This window comes from Felis catus, chromosome A1 (genome assembly GCF_018350175.1).
Source record: "Felis catus isolate Fca126 chromosome A1, F.catus_Fca126_mat1.0, whole genome shotgun sequence".
NCBI classification, from domain to species: Eukaryota; Metazoa; Chordata; class Mammalia; order Carnivora; family Felidae; genus Felis; species Felis catus.
This window is the reverse complement of record NC_058368.1, coordinates 48,929,105-48,954,482: the sequence shown is the minus strand read 5'-3', so window position 1 is coordinate 48,954,482 and position 25,378 is coordinate 48,929,105.

Sequence of the window (25,378 nt, the reverse complement as noted above, 5' to 3'; positions counted from 1 at the left end):
ACCTGAGCTGAAGTCGGATGCTTAACTGACTGAGCCACCCAGGCATCCCCTAACTATTTCAAACATTTCAAACTATTTCAAACACCCCCTAACATTTTTCAAAATTGCTTAGACATGCACCTATGTCATCTCATTCAAGTTTTGGAAAACCAATATGTTCCTAATTTTCAAAAAATTGAGTAAATAAACTTTGTGACAGTCTTCCCCGATTTTAGTGGCTGGCTTTAAATTCTGTTAGGTTTTCGACTGCTTTTTGAGACATTGGTAGAAAGCAGCCTTGAAAATCAAGTAGACTGTAGATGTTATCAAATTCCCAAAATAAAAATATGGCCAAAGAGTCTACTTAGACATGAAGATAACAAGGATAATATTCCATTTTTTGCATCCTACAGAATAAGCCACGGTATGGCAAACACTGATTGTTCTAGCATGGGAGGGCATGCTCTTCCAGTGGGGCACCTGCTACTTCTGAGTTAATCTTCTACTTCTACATAATTCTTCACTATCCTCAGCTATATTTTAAGACATTACAACCTCCAACAAAATTCTCTTAATTCTCTTCATGAAAAATTAAATTTAGCTTGCCATTGTAGGGGAGACACATTTTTTTTCCTCTACCCTTCTTAGATTCTTGTCTGGGGCTCTGTAACAAAAGTCAGATTAAATAAGAGAAAAACAAGAGTTTATCCGAGAGGATATTTCTTATATACATGAGAGACATTCAGGGATGAGTAGCTCGAAGAGTGCCTAGAGCTTGGGTTTATTTAAGCACCTTAGAAAAGGAACAATAAATTTTTAGACAAGTCACAAGACAAAGAACTGCGACTCTCTAGGAGCAGGAAATTGTGGGTAGGCCAATACCTGGGAAACTCATGGTAGATAAAGCCTTGTTAGTAGTCTCCAGGCTGATAAGGGTTTGTCTTGGTGATTACCTTGTGTCCTTCCTGGTAGAGAGAGGAGGACACCTTTGTAAATTTACGTTCTACCTTTAGGCAAATAAGGAGAGGGCAGAGAGGTTTTATTTTGTTCTGTTGTATGTGTATTTATTTGCTTGTTGTTGTTGTTAATCAGCTCCTCAATTGCCTTCAGCTTAAAATAATCCTTATGTCATGGGCACCTGAGTGGCTCAGTGGGGTAAGCATCTGACTCTTGATGTCAGCTTGGGTCATGCTCTCACAGGCATATTCTCATAGCTGGTCTTAAGATCGAGCACCACGTAAGGCTCCGCACTGGGCACGGAGCCTACTTGGGATTCTCTTTCTCCCTGTGTCTGCCCTTTCCCAGCTCACACCCTCTCTTGCTCACTCTCTCTCATTCTCTCTCTTTCTCAAAAAAAAAAAAAAAAAAGAAAAAAGAAAAAAGAATAATAATTCTTATGTCAAAGTGACATATTTTGGGGTGAAAAATTCTGCTACCCTTCACCATGAAGGCTGGTGACTGCCTTTCTGCACTCATACATCTCTGAAATCTTTTGAACAATAAGTTTGCTTGCTGTCATCTCTGCAAAGTTGGTACTATGGGGAGAACTGGGATGTGTTGCATTATTTTTTTTTTTATTTGTAACTTTTGAAAACACTTTAGTAGCTACAATTTCTATACTCCAGCATTTTAAATTACTTATTTCCAGTTGACATGCTTTATTAATTAGAGTGAGGGAACAGTTTTCTTAAGTAGCAATTAATTACGTTTATACAACAGACATTAAGTACTCTAAGGAAAGGGAATCAACATTTATTGAGTATCTACTGTGGGTCAGACATTAAACTTGGCACATCAAATATATTAATTAATTCTCACATCCATCCCTGTGAGATAGATATTTGCCTCCATTTTATAGAACAGAAAACTGAGGTTCAGAAAGGTTAAGTAGCTTGTTCAAGACTTTGACTTTAGTAAGTAGTTATCAGTATTGTGACTTGGGTTTTTCTAACCCTGAAATCTATGTTTTTTATATTACATAAAGCTGTCTAAATAAAGTGAGATTAGGACATTGGTTCTGATAAAAATAATACATGATGGAATCCTGTGAAGGGTAGAATCTAAAAGAGTTTGTCTAACATATTTTAATTGAGTCTTTTTAAGGAGTAGTTTAGAAATACTAGAATAACAGAATGTTCAGGAGGTAAAATATAATATCAATCTATAGTTTCATGTCTCCTGGGCCAAAATTTTAACATATTTCTATAACTATGTATATATTATTTTAAATGTTCTATTTTTAGTTGTGGAAACATACTGCTGGCTGTTACTGAACCATTCTCTTTCCCTCCTGGGTACTTAACTGGACTACAATTTGAAGCCACCGTTGTACTTAGATGTGGCCAAATGACTGAGTTCTTGCCAATAGAATGTGGGTGAACACAATTGCCTCACTTCCAGGCAAGGTCCATAAATCCTCCTGGGTGGTAACACCCAGTTTACCCTTAAAAGCCACATGTTGAAAATAAAGTGTCTCTGCGAGCCTGACCCACAAATAATTGCATGGGCAGAACTCAAAATTTCTGCCACTGCACCAGCACCTCTTTGTTTAAGTAAGAAATAAACATGTGTTGTATGAATTCAAGTGACTCTATGTCCTTCTATGACAGGAAGTTCAAGCTTACACCTGTCGATCCAGTATATTTACTAAAAGCTCCCCCTTTCATTCTCAAAAATGCTCTATTTTGAATAATAAATATGCTCGCTACAGTATTAGGCCATAAAGATTTCTGTATTATAACAAATAGTATTACCTTAACTGAAACATTCAGTTACGTTTGTTTTGCAGTATTTATTTTCTTCAGCATATAATAGCTAAACAGGCAACTTCATTTTAAAAGTTTAAAAGAAAAGTAAAGGCATACACAGTATATTATAGATTGTTTGATTTATTATATACATTTTAGATTCTGGACCATTCTGCCAATGTCCATTGCAATGAGCATGTGTACAATTAACTCCCTGCCAAACATAAACCTAGGTTTAATGACAGGCATATAGTAGTACTCAATTAAATATTTATTGCTAATGCTACTGTTATTATTTCTATTTTTTCTACATTTATTCTATTATTTCTACTGAACTGCTGAATAAAATATGAATTAATTAAAAATGAATTAATGTAACCTTTTTGAAAAATAATCTGGTAAAATTCTTTAGTCAGTGTTTATTACCTATGTCTAAATAATCTCATTTCTAAGAACTTGTCCCCTTAGGTTGAAAATGAGAGATCTACAATTCAAAATAATTTATGCATAAGAGGGGAACTAATTAGTCCAAGTAGCAGAATTCCAGGAAGAAATTTGCTATAGGCAACACTGCATAAGGGATCAACACAGTTTAAAGGAAGCCTTCTTTGCATCCTTCTTCCCTATGTGTTGACCTTCTTCTGTAAAGACTTTCTATCCATAAGGTCAGGGAAATGGCCACCAGAACTCCAGATCACATCCTCACAATTCAGTAATTCCAATATAATACATCTGTCTTCCCTGAGAGTTCTAGCAACAAAGTCTCAGAGAGAGCTCCATGTCCAATGTTTATCTCTGAACCATCCCTGAGCCATAAGAATGTTTTATTCTGATTGGCCAGCTTGATACGGTTTCCACCATTGTGGTGATTAGGGGAGGGTGACCTGCATAGCCGCACTAGCACCACACGGAGTGGGAGAGTAGTGCCTGAAAGGCAGCAAAGATGAGCAGATAGACAACTCATTAACTTATCTCTATAAAATGATAGACATGTCATCAAAGATATTGATATAAATATGTTCATTGAATTATTACTTATATTGCTAAAAATTTATAGCAATATCATAGTCAGCAATAGAAGAATTTAACGGTGATGAATGGTACATCCATAAGATTTAAGATTACGTAATAAAATTATGGCTTTGATAAATATTTAATGATACACGAAATGCTCATAATATACATAATATACTATACTAATGCTCATAATATACTAATATAATATATATAGTATAGTATACTATACTATACTCATACATAATATACTATGCTATTGGTCAGTCTTTTTTTTTTTTTTAAGAGAGAGAGAAAGAGGGCACATAAGTAGGGAAGAAGGGCAGAGGGAGAGGGAGGGAGGGAGGGAGAGAGAGAGAGAGAGAGAGAGAGAGAGAGAGAGAATCTTAAGCAGGCTCCATGCTCAGTGAGGGGCTGGATGAGGGGCTCAATTCCATGACCCTGGGATCATGACCTGAACTGAAATCATAAGTCAGACTCAGTCAGACTGAGTCAACAGACTGAGCCACCCCAGCACCCCTGTGATGGTCAATATTACATGTCAGCTTGACTGGGCCATGGGATGTCCAGATATATAATCAAACATTTTTCTGGATATGTCTGTGAGGGGTGTTTCTGAATATGATTAACATTTGAATTGGTAGACTGAGGGAAGCAGATGGCCCTTCCCAATGGAGGTCAGTGTTAACCCATTGGAGGCCTGAACAGAACAAAATGGTGGGGTAGAGAAGAATGTGTTTTCTCTGTGTGACTATCTTTGAGCTGGAATATCAGTCTTTTCGTGTCTTCAGACTCAGACTTTGGACTGGAACGTATTTCATCAGCTCTCCTGGGTCTCCAGCTTGCCAACTACAAATCTTGGGACTTTGCAGTCTCCGTAACTGTGTGAGCCATTCCTTACAATAAGCAGTGTTCTGGGTCTGTTTCTCTGGAGAACCCAGACTAATACAACACTTTTCTGAGTGGAAAACTCAGAATTTAATAGTAAAATATTTCACAAACTTGATATCTCAATCCATTGTTTCAATAAGCTTATTTTATATGAATAAAAATAGTTATTTATTATATTCCTCTTTGTGATACAAAAGCAGATACATATACAGTTTTGTTTTTAAAAGGATTTTAAAAGACCAAAAAAATTACATGAAGTTTGAAAAATAAAAGGTGAGTTCAATAAGAAATTGTCTATCCCTGCCAAACAGGATATTAGAGAGGTGGTATCTTTCTTCTAACTGTAGGAAAGTTGGACACAAGAAAATATTTCAGGTGAAATGTTAGAAATATAATGGAAAAATGTTCAATTTCAGTTCAAAAAGCATTTATTGTGTACCTGCTGTATGGACGGCACTCTGCTCGGCACTGAACTTATAGGAATGATAATGGCCTTGAGGAACTCGTGTTGCCTACGTCAACATGAAAAACAAATAGGTAATTTAAATGTACAATACTATGGTATAGCTAATGGTAATGATGTTTAAGGATGCATAGGAAACACAGAGGAACTCAGGTTGCTTAAAAAGGCTTGGGTGTTCTTTCCTGAACCAAGGAAATGGATGTAGTGCCTGAACCAAGTCATGAAGGGGATATGGGGAATAGAGAGAAGCTTTTACATAGGAAATAAAAGCATAAACAAGGTTACTGAGGAATAAAATAACATACATTGTTTGAGCAGCTAATTTAGTGTTTTTGGACTTTATTTTTTAAACTTTTTTTCAACGTTTATTTATTTTTGGGACAGAGAGAGACAGAGCATGAACGGGGGAGGGGCAGAGAGAGAGGGAGACACAGAATCGGAAACAGGCTCCAGGCTCCGAGCCATCAGCCCAGAGCCCGACGCGGGGCTCGAACTCACGGACCGCGAGATCGTGATCTGGCTGAAGTCGGACGCTTAACCGACTGCGCCACCCAGGCGCCCCAGTGTTTTTGGACTTTAGATGTGAGCAACAGTTGACATAAAAAGAAAAGTAGGATCCAGCTAATTGCCAATTTTCTATGATGCACCAAAGAAACCAAATGCTCTCTGGTAAATTATGGAGAACCATGGGTAGATTTTGAGTGGAGTAGTAGGTTTAGTTGATATTCATTTTGGATAGACCATGCTGGTAGCAGTATGGCTAGTAAATTTGAAAGCCACAAACTTGGAGGCCAGGATATAGTTTAGCTTCTGTAACAATATTCCTGAGCTCTAGAATGGGCATCATGAGGGTACTAATTTGTAGTGGTTGCAGGTTTGGAAAAGAGGTGACATCATCACAATACAGTTGCTATATCACTAATTTTAGAGGTTGATTATTAGTGGGGTAGAAGAGCGAATGTAGGAAGAGAGAGAATCATGGGATGTGGAAAGTGCTTTAGGATGACTCTCAGGTTTCTGTATTGGTTCTCTATATGGTAATGTTATTAACTGGCTAATGGAGGAACAGAATTCGGTTTAAGGATGAGGGTAAAGGAAGAAAATAAGTCTAGTTTCAGACATATCAAATTCAAGGAGACTATCAGTCTTCCAGTGTCCAAAAGTTATTTAATGTGTAGTTTGAAGTTCTAGGAGGTTGTCTGGAGATACAAATTTATGAACTGTTGCTATATATATTTTAGTTGAATCTTTAAGAGTTTATGTAGAGAGGGCAGTATAGAATGGAAACAGTAGAGAGCTCTGGAACACTGTGAAATGTGAGAGGACAGAATAAAAAGATATTACAGAAGTAGTAAAAAAAATTCTCAGAGTTAGAAGGACATGCAGGAAAAAGTATTATAAGCTATGGAAAAGAGTAGAGTTTCAAGAAATACATAGTGGCAATAATACTGTGGCTGAACAGCTAACTCCTCATTGAAAATTTGTGCTCCTCCTTTCTTAGAAGAAAATTGTCACTGGACACCTAGCCAGGACTTTATTTTCCAGAGTCAAGTGAGTTTTAGGAGTGCCATTTTACTAGTTTTTATCAATAGATTGTGGTGCCAAAGCAATTAAAAAGGAGATGTGCCATCTCCACCCTGTTTTTCCTACCTCGAAGAGCTAGAAGCAGAGACTCCAAGGCCATGGCTGATGGCAGAGCAACAACAGGGAAGGAGCCATGGCCCCTGAATCATCACATGGAAGAAAGCCATCCTTAACTAAAAACACCCCCACCAGGCTATGATATGAGAAAGGTTACTCAGGCTATGATGTGTTAAGGTTCTGAAATTTAGAGAGGTTATTTGTTACTGCTAACTAATTATTACTATCACAACCTTACTAACTAATGTTATGATAAGTACAATAAAAATGAAAACTCTCCATTGAATTTGACCACGCCAGGAAATAATAGAGCACACAGTAATGTTTGGATAGTAACTACATTGCGATATGAGGTCAAAGAAGGCTTTTGTCCTAATATAGGACCAGAAGGAAATTTAATCATGTTTTACAGGCTGAACAGAAGAAGCCAGCAGAGACAGAATAAGTGTAGAATAGACAGGGAATCGTTCATGGAGTAAAGTCATGGAAGAGATCTTAAGGCAGAGAGGGAGGGAATGCCTTGATCATAAGGATAAACACCTTTTCCTATGACTGAAAAAGGTTGAAGTGAGAAAAGATGAATAGATACAGAAGTAAGTGAGTCTGAGGGACACCTTAAGATTCCCATGAAATTATAACTATAATAATTGTTACACTTCATTGTTTATGTATTTTGACAATCAAATGCTTGTTATGCTACTTTAAAATGCACAAAACCCGTAAGAAAACACACTGGTATCTACATACTGTCATTTGTCACATGACATCACTGGAAAGGAGACCTTTCACATTCACTTTTATTCAACGTGCTCATTCTTCTTTAATTCTCCTTTGAAGGTGATATACAAGATAAAGGTCCCTTGCCACAAAACAACATTACCAAAGATCTAACATCAATTGCTGTCCCTAGAAGAGAAGTGCATATTAAGAATAATTCTCTCTACTTCAAGACAGTTCTTTCCAACTGAGAGCAACATGACGAGGCAATCTGATGATTCGTCTTGGTAGTTTGTGATATTTCTGGCTTACAGATATATTTATCTCTATACAGCCCCACTGTGGGACTGAATCTGAAATAACCAAACTAAACTAAAAATGTCCCCAAGTGCTGGGAATGATTGAAACAAATGAGGAGATGGAGAACAGGAAGTGATGGGGGAGGGAAGGAAAAAGAAAAGCAGTGCTCACCACCTTTGTTACGTTCAGTTTCTGACAGCAGTGGTTTGTGGGTCTTGGTCTAAACCCCCATTTTGATGCATTATTACATTTTCATTATAGTGAGTTTTGGCAATTTATAACAAATATGTCTGTGTGATTGCTGTGAAATCTCCTTGTTAAATGGACAGAATTTTAATCATGAAGCAACTGTATTCTTTCTCAGATGGTCCCAAAACCCTCTCTCTGAATTTGTTTCTTTTCCTGGAAGAAATTTCAGGCAGGTCCCACAGCTTTTCAAGTCCCTCTCAATCACTGGAAAAATCTTACATCAGATACGAAAATAAGCAAATCAATGAAATAAGGACAATTTTTAACATCCTTCAAGTGAAGTCTCTCTCTCTCTGCAGCTCATGTCTGACTCAGACATGGAGCTGTTTAGTAGCAGAGCATGGAATGAACATCTCACCCCTCTCTCTCTCCTAATTCCAGCTCCCCGATCCTCACCAGCCAGTGTCAAACCAAGCAGGGGAGAGTCTTTGGGGGAAACAGCACACTCTTTGGGTGCAGACACACTGTGACATACTACTCGTTCCCTCTAGATAGAGTCTACTGCACTGGCTTTAATGGAGCACGCAGTGGGGTTTCATTTTTAGGAGGCAAGAGAAAGCATATCCCAGTCATCTCTCTGAGGAGGGTGACATCATTCCTTCAACTGATTTAAGGCTCCTCCTCCCTTAGCCCACTGGGGGCATCTGGTGACCATCTCCCTCATTTCTTTGGGAAGTCCCTCTGTTCTTCTAGGTCGTGCGCCTGGGCTGCCTCAGCAGTCAGGAGATCCACAAGAAAACTCTTTCTTCCTGATTCAACATTTTGGTAGAAGCGAAACTTTTCCCTAAGTGGTCATTTTTCCTTTGCTACCAGACAGGGCACCCCCACCCATAGTTTCTCAGCAGGAGTGCGTCAGCAGTTCCCTTCCAAGGCACGTATGTCAAGACCTCTGGTTCTCTTAAAGCTCCTGACAACTATTTCTAGTGGATTCTCTCTCTCTCTCCCTCTCCCTCCCCCTCTCCCTCTCCCTTCCTTCTTCTTTCTTCCCTCCCTCACTCTAATTCATGCTTTCTCTTAAATCCCCACTCTTTTATAAGCTGGAGGTGAGTGGTAGTGCAAACATAGTTTGTTTAACCAAACTTTAGTCAGACTCCTGAACCTTCCTCAAGCCCATCTGGACACTTCCACATAAATCTAGTGTTAGAAAAAAAAAAAAAGCCCTGCTAAGTCAGTTTAATCAGAACCCCCAATGTTTGATCACCCTCCCTATCTGACCAGGTTCTTCAATCTCCACCATCCCTCAGGTGATGACTGACTATCCTGACCTGTCTTTAGCAAAGAATTCTGATGGATCAGTTTAACCAAAATCCCTCCTTACTCCTGATCCCATTTATCTACGACCCCCACTCTGCTCCTTGACCACACATTCCTACTTGCCCATGCTGCATTTGGAGTTGAACCCAATCTCTCCCCCCTTCTGTAAAATTCCATTCCAAAGGTGTTTACACCGTTGGTCACCATGGTCCTGAATACAGTCTGCCTCAGCATCTTTAACAAGTGTCATAGAATATTTTTTTCTTTAACAGGAGCAGATGCTGGTTATGGCAGAAATTATTTACACCTGGCATCTGATTCATGTGTGGTCTTTGCCTTCCTTAAGGATATAGTTACTTAGTAGTCCTCATGTTCTTCTTACATTTAAGAGAAGAACAAGGACAGAAAGAGCCCCATGGCAGCATCTTATACCTTATTTTACCCTGCTCCCCAAACTGGAAACTCCATGAGAGCAGAGACCTTGTCTGAGCACAATTCTGTTCCTCAGCACCTGACACTGTGCCTGGTACATAGTAGGTGCTTAAAAAATAAATACTTGTTAGATGAATGAATTCTGTCCTATTTATTCATTTCTGGAAAAATAAATACTCTCCTCTCTTAATGTGACTGCCAAAAGTCTAAATAGCAGTAGGAAAGTATGGTCTAGCTATGAGTGGGAACATTTCATTTCTTTTTACCATACAGTGATAAACCTTTACACAGACTTGCACTAATCAGAGAACTCTCCACTATCTTCTCATTATTAGCCTGTGCTTAAATGAGATGATATTTAATGACATACTTTAAAGGTAATGTAGTTACTCAATTTAAATAACAGACATTGACTTGTACAGAACCTCAATAATAGCTAGTTCTTAAAAAGTGGAAGGCAAAGCCCAGAATTACTCTGTCTGTCATGACAGTGTGTTTTAGTTTTTTGTTGTTGTTGTTAAACATGAGGCAGTATCTCATGGAGTACTCATACACCAGATCGAGTTAAGGTTTTCATTATGAAGGTATTAAAAGCTCTTCACTGTAATTTTTTTTACAGACCTCATCATTTGTAATTTTATTGGAACGGTGGAGATGTTTTAAAACTGTATGATTTTCTCATACAATTCCAACCAAACTGGACATATTGATTAGTTAACTAACTGAGCCTAAGGCACAGAAAAGGGACTTTTTTTTTCAAGTCTTTTAAATAATTATATAAGATACAAGACCGATCACAGGAAAACTGTCCATATTTCTTTAACTTTGTGACCAGTTGTTTTCTTCAACAAAAATCCATTTACTATGCATCAATAGCATGGCGTTTTCTCTCCTTCCAGAGATTTCCCACAGAAGTTATGACTGGAACTGGAACCCTGCTATAGCAGTGATGGGTTATTGCTAGCTTTTGTCCACTGCCAAGTGTATTTCTTATCCTCTCTATTAGAATATAAGCAACGTGTAGACACTTTCTATAATTTTCTATCTTCTCACAACACTTGGCACAGAATAAATATTCATTGGTATATTTATTGAATAGATGTGCCAAAATTTAAAGTTTGTGTAGTTTCTCTCTTAGAACTATTACTTCATCTTCTTTAAGTAATAAATTGTCAGTATACTAAAAAATCTAAATTTTAAAAGTGATGGAAAATCTCTAATGAATTCAGAATACTTCTTTTAAAATTGCCTTCCTTTTCTTCCAAATTTTACTTATTTACCATTTTATGGTATTCCTGGGCTTACCTTTAAGTGTCTGCTACAGGAATTATTCTCCCTAATAAAACTGCAAACGTTTGTACAAAATTTTGTTTCTCAACTTATGGAGCCCATACCAAGTTATTGACATGTAATGACTTTCTCACACCTCACATCAGTTCTTTCCTTCAGCAGTCTTGGGGGAGGGAGGCATTTAATGTGATGTTGTAGACATAGGTCTTTTTCAGAACTCACTGGATTTGAATCATGGTTCTTCCTTTCACTGGTTTATGTCTTGGCAAGTTAAGTCATTTCTCTAAATCTCAGTTTCCTCTTTGATAACATGGAGATAAGAGCAGAACATATTCCACAGAGAAGTTGTGATGAATAAGTACAGTGAGGCCTGTAAAGCATTGAACATGGTGCCTGATTCCTAAGTACTCAATATATTTTGATAAAATATTTGGTCATGATTATCAAAATGTAACTATTTTTCGTTATGCCAACTGCACATGGACCTAAAAGCATTGAACCAAAAGCAGTCACATGCAAAATAATTCCATAATAATATTCTGAGCACCACGACATAGAAGGGATATAAAGGTTGCACAAGCAAAGCTTCTTAGAATGTGTGATTTCGTTTAAGGGAGATTCACATGTGCAACCAAGTAGAGAAGGAGGGAAGACGGCTATAGCAACAGTTGTCAAAATCAAGGTTCTTGGAAATGTCATGGCAATTCAGAGGGGAGAGTGATCACTTTGTGTTAAGAGATGTTAGGAGATTGGTTCAACTAAGGCTTCGCTGGAAAAGTTGCACAAGAATTGAGTCTTGAAGGATCAGTAGGATTTACGGAGAAAACAGTAGACAGATGGTATTGCCATTGAAGGGGACCTATAAGAAGCATGAAGGGAAATGCAAGGCATGTTTGTTGAGCTTCCTGATGTTCCTGGAGTATGGTGGCCATTGAGAGTAGACAGGTAGGTTGATGGGCAATCACAAGGTTTCAAGTGTCCTACCAAGGTACACCAGCTTTTATTCTGAAGGCAATCAGAATCCATTGCAGGTCTAGAGGCACCATTTTGGTAGTAATCGACGAATAGAGGGAGAATGGAAACAAATTTAGGGGAAGAAACTATTGACGTCACGGCAGTGGCACAATCAAAGGGCAATGTGGGCCATACAAAACCAAGGCTGTGGCAGTGAAAATGGAGGGCAAACCTAGACTCAAACCGTGGATTTGGCAGCACTAGCTACTCCTCTGAAAGCTGACAATTAGAAGAAAAAGAGTCATTTATCTTGCCTTTCTGTAAAAACCGTGTTTCAGGATAACCAAATAACCTTAAATGATGTGAAAAAGTTATTTTTTTGAAATCAATAGCAGCCAACGCATATATATGATAGGAATGATAGAATTAGAAACTATGTTGTGCAGCCCTTGATGAAATAGCTGATTCAAGCAATAATCATCAGTAGATAAAAGCATTAGGTGAAAAGACAATCGGAACTTTACAGTGAAGGGTCTGGCTGTCCCACTGAACACAGGAAACCAGAAATGTGGTTTCTCCTGATACAACATAATGTGAGGCTCACAGCATTTTGTAGTAAGTACCCCAGCAAAAAGCTGTGTGCCATTATCTATTCAAGCTTCTAGAGTGGATTTTCATTTAGAGAACATATGGAAGACAGAGGAACAAATTAAATGGCACCACAAGAAAGCAAACAGACAGATCTAAGATATGAGGAATTCTACAACAATAAATCCCGTTTTAGTAATAAGTCCATCGTGTGAAGAAAAGGGGTGGAAGGGAGGCTCAAAGTAGGTACAGAGCTAAAACGACCAACTGCAATTTGTGGACATTGGCTTGAAATTTTTCATACAAAAAAAAAAAAGAAAATACTTTTGCACGTTCTATAATTTTATGCTTTCAGCTCTCCATCTAGGAAAGCAGATGCTGATGGTTTTTATGGATCTTGTTTTTCAGGAGTTTTCCTTATTTCAGTGGTATGTGACACCTTGCACTGAAACAATGTTTTAAGAAATTTATTATCAGCAAATATTGACTCTCATGAAAGACAGAAACTCTCATGAAAGACAATGATCCTCATTGTGTTATAGGAAAGGGTTTGGTCATTACATTGGTAATAGATTTAGATGTCAGAGAAAAATGACCAGTCATACTGCATGCATGATGATTTTTTTAAAAACCATGGGTAACAGAAGTATTTAATAACAGCTGGTTTCTCTACTGCTTGAGGTAGTCAGTCTGTGACAACACTCTAGCATCTGAAATGATTACAGGCAATATGCCACCACATTTTTCTTTTTGATCGTGGCCATCATGTGTCCTTAATAGAGGACCAAATGCGTATTTTGGTTCGTCTCAACCATCTGAGTAGTAAATATTCTCTCGCAACCCTCTCATAGGAGACAGAGCTAAACCAAAAACTCGTTATTTTTCTTTAATATTAACATGAAGTAAGCAGAAATCCCAAAGATGATGGATAACCAAAAAATGAGATTTAAGTGTGAGACTTCACATAAGGGAGCATGCGGTATCTCTGAGGTAGTTTTCTCAAGTTAATCATTTTTAAAAACGCATTTTAATTCAAGCCCTTGGAGTTGTGAAAAGACGACACAAATACAACTTCCTAAATGCCTCAGGCCCTGATGAAATTAGTCACTCACTCTGGCATCAATCAATAAATCATTGTTGATTTATTAGTCATATATTACCTTGTAATTATCCCCCCACTTGACAGCTTACCAAGCACTCACACGTACATTAGCCCATTTCCATCTCACAACAGGCCTTTGAGAGCACTTGAGGTTGTTGTGTTCGTTTGACACATGAGGAAATGGCTTTGCAGACAGCTTATGGACCTGCTGGTTCTGTTGCTGGTAGAAGTAGGGAGACTGGGCCCCCAATTTAGAATGTGCAGCCTACAGCTCCGTCAAGTCACTTTTTGCAGAAGCAGGATGCCCAATATAAGGGACAGGGGCTGACACAGCTGGGACTCTAACCTAATCAGAGACACGGTCTCCCCACCAACTGCTAACCTCATTTGTTACAAGATTACAAGCCACACAAGTGAAATTCTTCATAATAATGTAAGACAAGAATTCAGGAGTGGTCCCAAAACAGAACATGATGCATTTCCAAATGAATGAAGGAGAAATACTTACTGACTTAACCTGTTTTATTGTTGGTGTCCTCAACTCCATAAACTGTAAGAGGGAGAAAGAAGTATGTTATATGTTAACATTGTTAAATATCTGTGCTTCTTCTAAGGTACAACTCTGAATTCCTAAGTGATTATAAGAATTATAATAATTGGCTGGGGCGCCTGGGTGGCTCAGTCAGTTAAGCGTCTGACTCTTGATTTCGGCTCAGGTCATGATCTCATGGTTCGTGAGTTCGAGCCCTACGTCAGGTTCTGAGCTGACAGTGGGGAACCTGCTTGGGATTCTCTCTCTGCCCCTCCCCTGCTCTCTCTTTCTCTCTCAAAATAAATAAACATTTAAAAAATAATTATAACAATTGGCAAAATCAAGTGCAAGAACTGCACCGGGCATGTTGCACCATACTTACTTCGTCCTTGAAAAGGTTGTGAAGGGCATGTTATTGTTACTGTTAGACATTTTATAGACAGGGGAGATGAATCCTAGAAAGATTAGGTAATTTTTCCACATAAACACAACTAGTGCATGGGACTGAAACCCAGCACTATCAAACCCTAAAGTCCACATTCTCCAGCACACAACTAAGCTTTTCCTCCCTTATCTCTCTTTGTCTGTAGTAGCAACAACACTATTCCAAAGCTTTTTGCAGATAGAAAACTTCTTCAAATGGAATAATTGATTCATTTATCCAAAATGTTTGTATTGAGCCTCTTCCTTGTGCCTATAAATATATTACATGGCCTCTACTGTAAAAGATTTGCTCTATGTTTGAGAAGACAATACACAACTACACACACACACACACACACACACACACACACACACAGAACACCACCACTACTATTACTACTAACAACTGCTTCTCATCGCTGGGATCTTATTATGCATCCAGTTGTTTTAAATGCTTCCCATGTGGCGACTCAGTTAATTCTCACAGTCCTTTGACAGAACGTTCCATTTATCTGATTGAATATTATGTGGGCTCATGTTTCAGGTTAACGCTATCTCATTCCTGAAATGGAATAATAGTTCATTTTATAATAAATCTAAACCCAAGCTGTAATTTTAAGGAAGTTATTTTACAGATATTCTTTAAATAATTCCCAACTATGTAGCTTGGTAATTTCAGCATCAAATTATTCATTCATTCAGTAAGTGTTATTGAGTATGCATGTATGTATGGCCTTGGGCTAGTTGCTATTAAGATAACCTAAGTGTAACAAAAGCACCTCCAGGAAGTTTATAATCTAGCAATATAAACCTGCTTGTGTATCGTCAGAGATGATGCAACATGTCACCCCCTGCTTTGTTTCTCCTGTGTCCATCTACCACAGCTACTTGTGGATGTGTCTCTTAACAACCCCACAGAGTAGACTCGGGCCTAGCATGTTCCCTAAAAGAATCCTGAAACACACAGCATGACAAATACCTTGGTCCCACCATTTTGTAGGTCTTGGTCATTATCTACATACTGCATCTAAATTTTGGTGACCAGGCACACATTCATCTAATATTTACAGAGCACCTACTATGTACCAAGCATGGTTCTAGGTCCTGAGCACACAGCACTGAACAAAGCAAACCCCTTCCCCCCACGAAGTTTGCATTCTGGTGTGGGGAAACAAAATGAACGAAGAAAATACATAGAGTGATAGGCCATAAAAAGGGCTATGGGGAAAAATGAAGAGAATAGGGAGAAAGGGTGATGTGTTCTCCAATAAGATGAATTTTGAAAGGAGTGTTACAGTGAGGGAATAAACTGTGTGGACATTTTCAAGAAGAGCTTTCTAGGCAAGGGTCATAGTATGTACAAAGGCCTTGATGGAAATATGTTTGGCCCGATTTGAGGCCATAGTTGGATGAGGAAGTCAGATGTTTGGAGAGGAAGATGGAGCTGAGCAGGAACAAGACCATGTACGTTCAGCTCAGGTTGTCCCAAGAGCCCTCCAAACCCAGAGCTCGTATACACATGCCAGGAGGGAGAATTCATTGCAGACCTAAGGCCCATCTAATGCAACCAGGATTCAGCTTTGCCTGCATTTAATGCAGTGGTCTGCCTACTTTCCCTAGTCAGAATTCAGTCTCAACACAGGGAGGTGGGCATGGGGAAGAGAGAGGTGAATTCTAAAGGCATGCAAATCTTATAATAATAATAATAATCCAGTATTTTTCTTTAAAATCAGAGACCCACCCTTCATGTCCGCATAGTTTGGAAGGGGTCCAAATACCCTGGACCTTATCATTTCCTTTTTTCCTATGCCAGAGTCTCTAACAAAAGACTCTGCTATGTTGAGGAAGTCTCCTAAGAAAACTACCACCACCACCCTTGCCCAAGCCCCTGATATGTGCTCCCCACCCCTCTCTTTTGGAAGCCTCATAGCAACAACACGTGAGTTTGTGATGGGCGCAGAGTCTAGACTACCTGATTTTCTCCCAGGACTAATATTTGAAGTGCAGTGAGTTTCCTTTAAACCCTTCTGGCCTGAGGACCCAACACTGCTGCATCCTCTCTTGTCACAGTCCCAGTACAAGGCAAGTAGCAAGTGGATGTAAACAAAGTGTGATAAACCAGCACTCCAGTTTGGGCCATTTATGGAGGAAGCGACAGCAGAACTGTCCTTGTCCCACTGTCTACTCCAGCTCAAGCTGAGATCACTTATGCCCACAATTCCTTCCCTGAGATAGGCCTTAGATAGGCCCTATCCATTTCCTACCCCATCATTAATCGGGGCAGAAAATGTGTTGGAAGGTTCATATCAAATTCCATAATGGAATTCCAGAACTGGAATCTCAAGACTTCCATTTTACCCCTTTGTCCCCAACCTTTTTCACCTCTAACAGTTCAAATGATTTTGACAAGCCATCCCTTTAATTCAACATGTGTCACGTGGAAGAATTACCTAGACAAGTGCCTCAGGGCCAGCTGATCCTCATGAGAGAACTCTAACTCAGAAAGCTGGAAGCAAGCAAGCATGGTCTTTGGTCCTTCATAATGTCTTGGTACGAGTGATCTGAGTCAGTGATAGATAAAACTTCCAGGAGTGTCCACTCAATGTCCATTCATGAAAAATATTGAATATTATTCAACTTAAATCCCTAATATTTATCTTTCATCCTCACTCTAAGGACATGCATTTTATTCATTTTATTCCTGTTAATTCCTGGCACATAAATGATAATAAATGCTCAATGAATTACTGAGTGAATGAAAGAATTAATGTACAAACCAGATGTAGCCAAGAGGTACAGAGCTGGAGTGATGTCTCAGTACAGCATTCTCTGTTCATCTCTTTCTTGTCCCTGCCCCTCAGGACCTTGTTTCTTCACTGTGTCTTTAGCCTATTTACCCTCTCTGGTAGTTCACTTCATTTATAGGACTGAGATTCCACCCAACAACTCACCTGGTGACTAGGATCTGAAGGCCCATTAATTTTTAGCAATATTTCTTCCAGAACCCTGAGTCATGTTCTCTGTATTCCTGTTTCTTTAGCAAACAGGGTTGCTTTATTCTGAATAAATAAATATCCCACATTCGAACATCCCAAATTCATTACAATCCACACAACTTTAAGGTTGAAAGTCACCAGGAATCTGGGTAGGAAGGACTACGAAGTGTCAGCATCTTTTTTCCCTGATGTTTACTCAATGCAGAGAAATGAGCACTTTCTAGTGGGTCCTTGAAAGATGGACAGTATTTTGCTAAACATATATTTAAAGGTGTTTCAGAAAAATTGGTGAGAAAGGATATAGAGACAAAAAACTCACTTGATTTCTTTAGGGAATGGAAATAGTCCTGTTTAGAATATAAGGTTTATTTCGGAGATTAGATTGAAATGATTAATGTGGTATGAATATAGATGACTGTACATAAGCTAAGTCCTCATATGTATGGAAATCTTGCATATTAATTCAAATTACTGTCAAGATGGGACATTGAAACCTAAATATATTAATACATATTGTAAAATAAAGCTAAAATGTTCTGAGAGTAGAAATGGGGCATTTTTAGCTGTGAGAGACATTTACTAGCCAAGAATTTGGAGATTACAGTTTGGGTATAGAGTGGGTAGCTTGTATGAAAATGAGAGGGTGCTAAAAATTCAAAATATGCAAAGCAAAATAAATGAGTTAGCTTAGGCTAGACCTTCCCCACAACAGGTGCATCCTCTCTGATATGTTAAAATGCACAGGTGGCTCTCTACTGTATCCCTTGCAAATAAGTTCAGTCTAGGCTACAAGGCACTAGAATTTATTAGGATAGATCTGCATTCAAATTTTGGCTCCATTATTCACCAGCTGTGGGACCTTGGGCCGTTTATACAACCACTGTAATATTATTTTCTCCTTTGTGAAATATAATTCCTGACTCATAGGTTAATAGAAGGACTCATGAAATAATCTAAGTATGTGTTCAACACAGTGCCTGGAATATAATAAATGCTCAAGAATGTCGGTGTGTTGTGCCCTCTTAAAAGAATATACTCTTTCATTTATCCATATGCACACTAGGATAGTGGTTACATCTACTTTACCTACTGAATAAAGTGCTAAAGAAGACAGTTATAATTGTTTAGACTTTAAACAATTCTATCAACTTTGGGAAAGCTATTAATAACCCCATTATCAGTTTTTTTTCTTTTTTTTTAATATATGAAATTTATTGTCAAATTGGTTTCCATACAACACCCAGTGCTCATCCCAAAAGGTGCCCTCTTCTATACCCATCACCCACCCTCCCCTCCCTCCCACCCCCCATCAACCCTCAGTTTGTTCTCAGTTTTTAACAGTCTCTTAGGCTTTGGCTCTCTCCCACTCTAACCTCTTTTTTTTCCCTTCCCCTCCCCCATGGGTTTCTGTTAAGTTTTTCAGGATCCACATAAGAGTGAACACATATAGTATCTGTCTTTCTCTGTATGGCTTATTTCACTTAGCATCACACTCTCCAGTTCCATCCACGTTGCTACAAAGGGCCATATTTCATTCTTTCTCATTGCCATGTAGTACTCCATTGTGTACATAAACCACAATTTCTTTATCCATTCATCAGTTGAGGGACAGTTAGGCTCTTTCCACAATTTGGCTACTGTTGAGAGTGCTGCTATAAACACTGTGGTACGAGTGCCCCTATGCATCAGTATTCCTGTATCCCTTGGGTAAATTCCTAGCAGTGCTACTGCTGGGTCATAGGGTAGGTCTATTTTTAATTTTTTGAGGAACCTCCACACTGTTTTCCAGAGTGGCTGCACCACCCATTATCAGTTTTAAAACTTTATATATCAGGATGGTAGGATGAGAAGTAAAGTAGGAGAAATAGGGGGTAATGAATGGAAGAAAAAAGAGCCTCAAGCTGCAAACTCTAAATGAATAAGAAGTCCGAAAAAGTTATCAAGGTTGATACTATCTGATATGCCATTTCTTCTTTCTTACCCACATATTTTTCTACTTTCACCTCTTTCTGATACTTTTCAAGTCCAATTTCTTTCATGTGTTGAGAACCTCCCCCATACCACATACTGTGCTAGGAACTCAGGATTGCACAGGCAGACTGGGTGAAATCCCTACCAGAGGTGAAAGACAGCTATAAAATACTGTGACGCATGTAGAGAGTTATTTACAGGGTGCTAGGATAGCCAAGATAAAGTAGAGCATGGTTTTGCGAAGAAATGAAGGATACATCATAGGGGAGGTGACCTGAAGATTGAGTACAGGTTATATACCTAAGCATGGATATTTCAGTTACAGTATTTAACAATTTTTTTCTCCTACTATCATCCATCCAACCATCAATGCATGTACACACACACACACACACACACACACACACACACACACCTGTTTCTTTCCATTCTCTTCTATATTCTAGGAATTTAACTTCACCAATGGAGGAAAAGATCTACTAAGCAGGGACATAATTGATATCAATTACTGAGACTTCTTGGAACTTGAAACAGCAAATTTTATTTAAAAGATGGTGGCAGGAAATTGGTTCTTGGATTATAGCATCACAGAAACTAGAAACCATTCCTTCTCTCATCAGACCTACTGTACTAAGACTCAATAAACTGAAGAAAGTAGGTCACAAACTAGCATCCTCAAGAAGACTTCATAAAAACTCAGAGGCACAGGCTTTCCACTTTCCTTCATTCCCATTTCTGAAACCTTGTCTTTGCCCAGACCTGCTGAATCAGAATTTCTGATGATAGAGATTGAATTTGAGAAACTAATAAGTAAAATGCTCCATGTAAGTTAACAGCCTTCTTGTTAAGAAATTTGCACCCAGGTATATTTCCATTTGCATTTGTACAGAAACAAAATGTTCCTGTTATGTAGACAAGCCCTTAGAGAAGAATGAGTTTGATATTCACCAAGGGAAATAAGGCTTTTTTTTAATATTAAGAAATTAATAATGTACTAAACCTCCCAACCATAGGTTGTTAATTTAATGGAATATTTTCCAAATAATTTTAGTTGTATCTACTTATAAATATTTTGTGTTTATACTTTCTTAAGAAAAATGTCTTTGTTATATGATTTCTAAGGATAAGAAATACTAGAATTTTCTTAATTGTTAGAACAGAATGCCCATAGACTATAAGTGTTTATTTTTCTCTATATCCTCATTACTACAATTTGCTGGGTCAAATTGCAATAGCTTATTTTATTAATGTTTATTATTCATTTTGAGAGGGAAAGAGCAAGAGTGAGCAGGGGAGGGGCAGAGAGGGAGAGGGTGAGAATCCCAAGCAGGCTCCACACTGCAGTGCAGAGCCCAACCCAGGGTTCTGTCTCACAAACCATGAGATCATGACCAGAGCTGAAATCAAAAGTTGGACACTTAACTGACTGAGCCACCTATGTGCCTCAAATTACAATAGCTTATTTTTAAAAAAAATAAGGAAAAATAGTTCACTTAATTTTGTTGTACAGCTATTTTAAAAAAATAAAGAAAGAAGACCAGATTAGAAAGAAATTTCTATTAGAAGCAGCTATCCAGATGGAGATGCAATATAAGATGGGCTGTTTTGCTATCATTGTTGCTATATAATTTAATTATTTTATGAATAATTCTATCATCTTATATCCTGAACTGTAGGAAAATAACTTGAGAGGAGTGAAAATTTCATCCACAGGGATGCAAAACTGAATTAGTTATGTAGTATTTGGGATTGGTGTGGGGTTTGGGGTTGTTGTTTTCATAAAATGCATCACTATTGGTGATTCTATTGGTTTTCCATTGGTTTTTTACTGCTGTGTAAAAAAATTATAAAAATTTTAGTTGCTTAAAACAACACAGGTTTATTGCTTCACAATTTCTGTGGGTCAGGAGTCTAGGTTTGACTTAGCTTAGAGTCTTACAAGACTATAATCAAGGTGTTGACCTGCTGTGTTCTCATTTGGAAGCTTGATTGGGAAAGAATTAATTTTCATTCTCATCTTGGTTTTTGGCAAAATTCATCCCTTTGCAGCTATGTGACTGAGTACCCACTTCTTACTAGCTGACAGCTGGAGGCCACAATTCAGTTCCAGAGGTCACCATGTCTAGAGGATCACTATGTGATCCTCTCCATAGACAGCTTACAACATAGATGCTTGCTTCTTCAACACCAGCGGGAGAATCTCTCTCCACAATCTTCTAAATGGAATCTAATATAATGGAACATAATTATGAAAGTGACACCCCTCACTTTTGTCATATTTGGTGGTTTAACACAAGCCTGGCTTCATTCAAAGGGAGGACTATTCAAAGGGAGAACTCAGTGGTGTGCCTCTGAAATCAGAAGTTTTATTGCACATTTTAAATTTACTTATTTATTATCATCTCTCTGTCCTAGAATATATGTACCTTGAGATCAGGAAAATGTTTAAATGATATTGGAAAGAAGTGCTTTAATATGAATAAAATCTGGACACAGAATGTGTTCAAATATTTGTTTTAAAAGTTACTGATGAGGGTACTGATGAGTTACTGAGCCACCCGGGTGGCTCAGTCAGTTAGCCTCCGACTCTTGATTTCAGCCCAGGTCATGACCTCACAGATTCATGAGATCGAGCCCTATATATGGCTTAGTGCAGAGCATGGAGCCTACTTGGGATTATCTCTCTCTCTTTCTCTCTCTGTCTGCCCCTCCTCCTCTCATGTGCTTGCTGTCTGTCTCTCTCTCAAAATAAATAAATAAATAAACTTTTAAAAAGTTACTGATGAATTACTTACAAACTAAAAACAAAGGAGAATATTAGTTATCTTTGTATTTTATTAATTTAGTGCTGCTTTTAGACATACTGACTTCAATAACTTGCTTAGTTTGCTGACCTCATCAATTGTCTGGACCTTCTAAGAATTAGTCACAAAGAAATATACCTAATTGTATTTATGAAGGAATAAGCCAAGTACATGTAACAAAGAAACCAATAATATAATAACAAGTATTGTTGTAAGATTGTTGTGAAAAGAGTTATGAAGTTTTCGTACACAACAGATTGGCCAGTACAAACTGACCGGGCAGCTCAATCTCCCAACTTTATCATCCATAAGGTACCATCCTTGTCTTCTTGGGCCAAACAGCACAGGGACACATCCATTTTCCAGAAAAAAAAGAAAGGAGGAAAGAGTCAAGGCCTAGGGAAATAAGTTCTGCTCATGTCCCCTTGGTTCAAACATAGTCACGAGGCCACACATAGTGGCAAGGATGCAATGAAATCTAGCCGATGTGTGTACAGTAGGATCCCAGGACAAAGGGAGAAACAGATTATGGGGAACAACTAGCAATCTTCTAGAATAGTAAAACAGTTTATCAGAGCTCTTGATGAAGAGAGCCAAATCAGCTTCAAATCACAGCAGCTCTCTGATGACCTGGGTTATTATATCCCACTTGGAATGCTAGTGTGAGTCTCCTCACACTTTTTTTTGCTCACTTACAGAATAGAAGTAACATAGGTTTGCGTGTGTTTGCCTGACAAGGTTTTTGTGATAAACACTCAGAAGATGGTATTTTCAGTGCTCCTCTCTTGAGCCTAATAAGCTGCTTCTAATAAGATAGTTGCACAAAGTCATTCTGTAAGTATCACAATTTTCCTTTTTAACCAACACAATTTTTCTTAATAAAATAAAAATGTTAGCACTCTTCCTTTTTTTATAAAATGGTTTTAAAAAGTCTCTCTTTGAATATTCATGGCTTTTAATTTTCAAATTCTTAATTTGCAAAATTGTACCTAATTGTGATTTACCAAAGTGTTAGGCTCTTGTTTTTACAAGTCTCATTTGGCTTATTTTAGGCAGTTCAAGCAAAATTCTTTCTCTACGTGCAAAGTTCCATATTGAACAAACTGTCTTTTTTATACACTGGTTTCTGGAAGGACGAAGCAAGAGGATTTTTTTCCCCGACATGGCAAATCAATTTTTTTTTCAATCTGAATATTTAATTTTCCTTAGCCATATCTACATCGCTTAAGTGATACTTACAATAAAAATTATCTTCTCATGTAGTGATTATATACTCTAAGGAGTCCTGATCCCAGAGAAAGAGTATTTTGAGATGTAAGAAAGTATGGAGGCACTGTTTATGCCTGTAGGTGAAATGTAATACCTATATACTATACTGTACCTATATATTAGTCACAAAGAGAAAGTATGGGAAAAGAGACAAAACAAAAATAAGCATCCAACCACATCACACTTAAATATCTATCAGTACTAAATCTAACCCCAACTGCCCCACTCACCACACACACACACACACACACACACACACACACACACACATAAATCACACATATACTTTTTCTCACCTAGTTCATTGCTTGAGCGAGCTTCCTTGTGTGGCTTGCCTTTGTGCCTTCCACTCCCCTCATTCGTGCTCATTTTTAACACTTAGTTCAATTATTGTCTCCTCTGGAGATCTTTCTGAGCCTCTCAGGATGGATTGAGGGTCTCTTGTCCTGCATGTTTCCCTGATTTTATATTTATTATGATATATTGGTTTCTTTTTGTGTCTGCCTCTCCACTAGGCTGGGAACTCCTTAAAGGCAGCAATGCATTTTATTCCCCCTCACTAGAGATGCCCAGATCAATGCCTACTACATAATGCACCCTGAATAAGTGTGTATTGAAAATATAAATTAATGGATTTTAAAAATTATAATATATGTGACAATATTTAACGCCATTCCATTGAATGGTTGGAGTACTAGCTTGGGATCTAATTCATCCAGAATTATTATCAACATTAGTTGAAGCAATTATTTCAGTGTTCTGTTTGTGAAAAAGGAAAGAGTTAATCATTTTGGGTTCAACATCTATTATGTGCAGATACTTTTATGGCACAAATACATTGTCTCATCCACTCATTCTTTTTTTTTTATATGAAATTTATTGACAAATTGGTTTCCATACAACACCCAGTGCTCATCCCAAAAGGTGCCCTCCTCAATACCCATCACCCACCCTCTCCTCCCTCCCACCCCCATCCACTCATTAATTCTACATATATTTGTGGAATGCTCACTATGTACTACCAACTGTTTTAAGCAATAAAGACAGACAATAAAAATAGTAGATAAAATGCCTGCCTTCATGGAGTTTATGTGGGAGGAGAGATAAAGGCAGGCAAGGAGGAGATAAGGCAGAAAGTAAATAAGAAAAATAAATAAACTATATTAAATAGTGCCAACCGCTAAGAACAGCAAGAATATGAAATATAGAGGCTAAAATTTTGAATTGGGTAGTGAGTCTTACTGAGCAAATGAATTTGAGTAAAGACCTAAGTCAAGTGAAGGTGATGGCTGTGCATCTGTCCAAGGGGACAGATGATAGGACACTTAAGAATTGAGAGAGTTCTTTTAGACTTACCAAAGTGAAGGTCATAGTGCTTTTCAGTAGAGTGGTAGAGGTAAAAATTGACAGAAGTGGGTTCAAGAGAGAATGAGAGGGTCTGTGAATCTGGCAGAGGCAAGCCTAATTTAATCATCTAAACAACTCAGTGAGGTAAATAGCTTTAGTCCAGTTACGGATGAAAATGAAGGTGAAACATGTGAAATAATTTGCCTGAAGTGCTCATAGAGGCAGAGTTGGGATTCGAATCCAAGCCAAGTCTATTTCCCCAAGAGCCCTCCAAATTAGTGAATTGTCCATTGGCTCTTTTGGCTATATTAATCATCAGTTCAGGGTTAGCGCCACTGCACAGTAAATAATTTTTAAATAAATGGTACATAACTGATAATCATCACAAAAATATGAATTAACTAGAAACCCATTA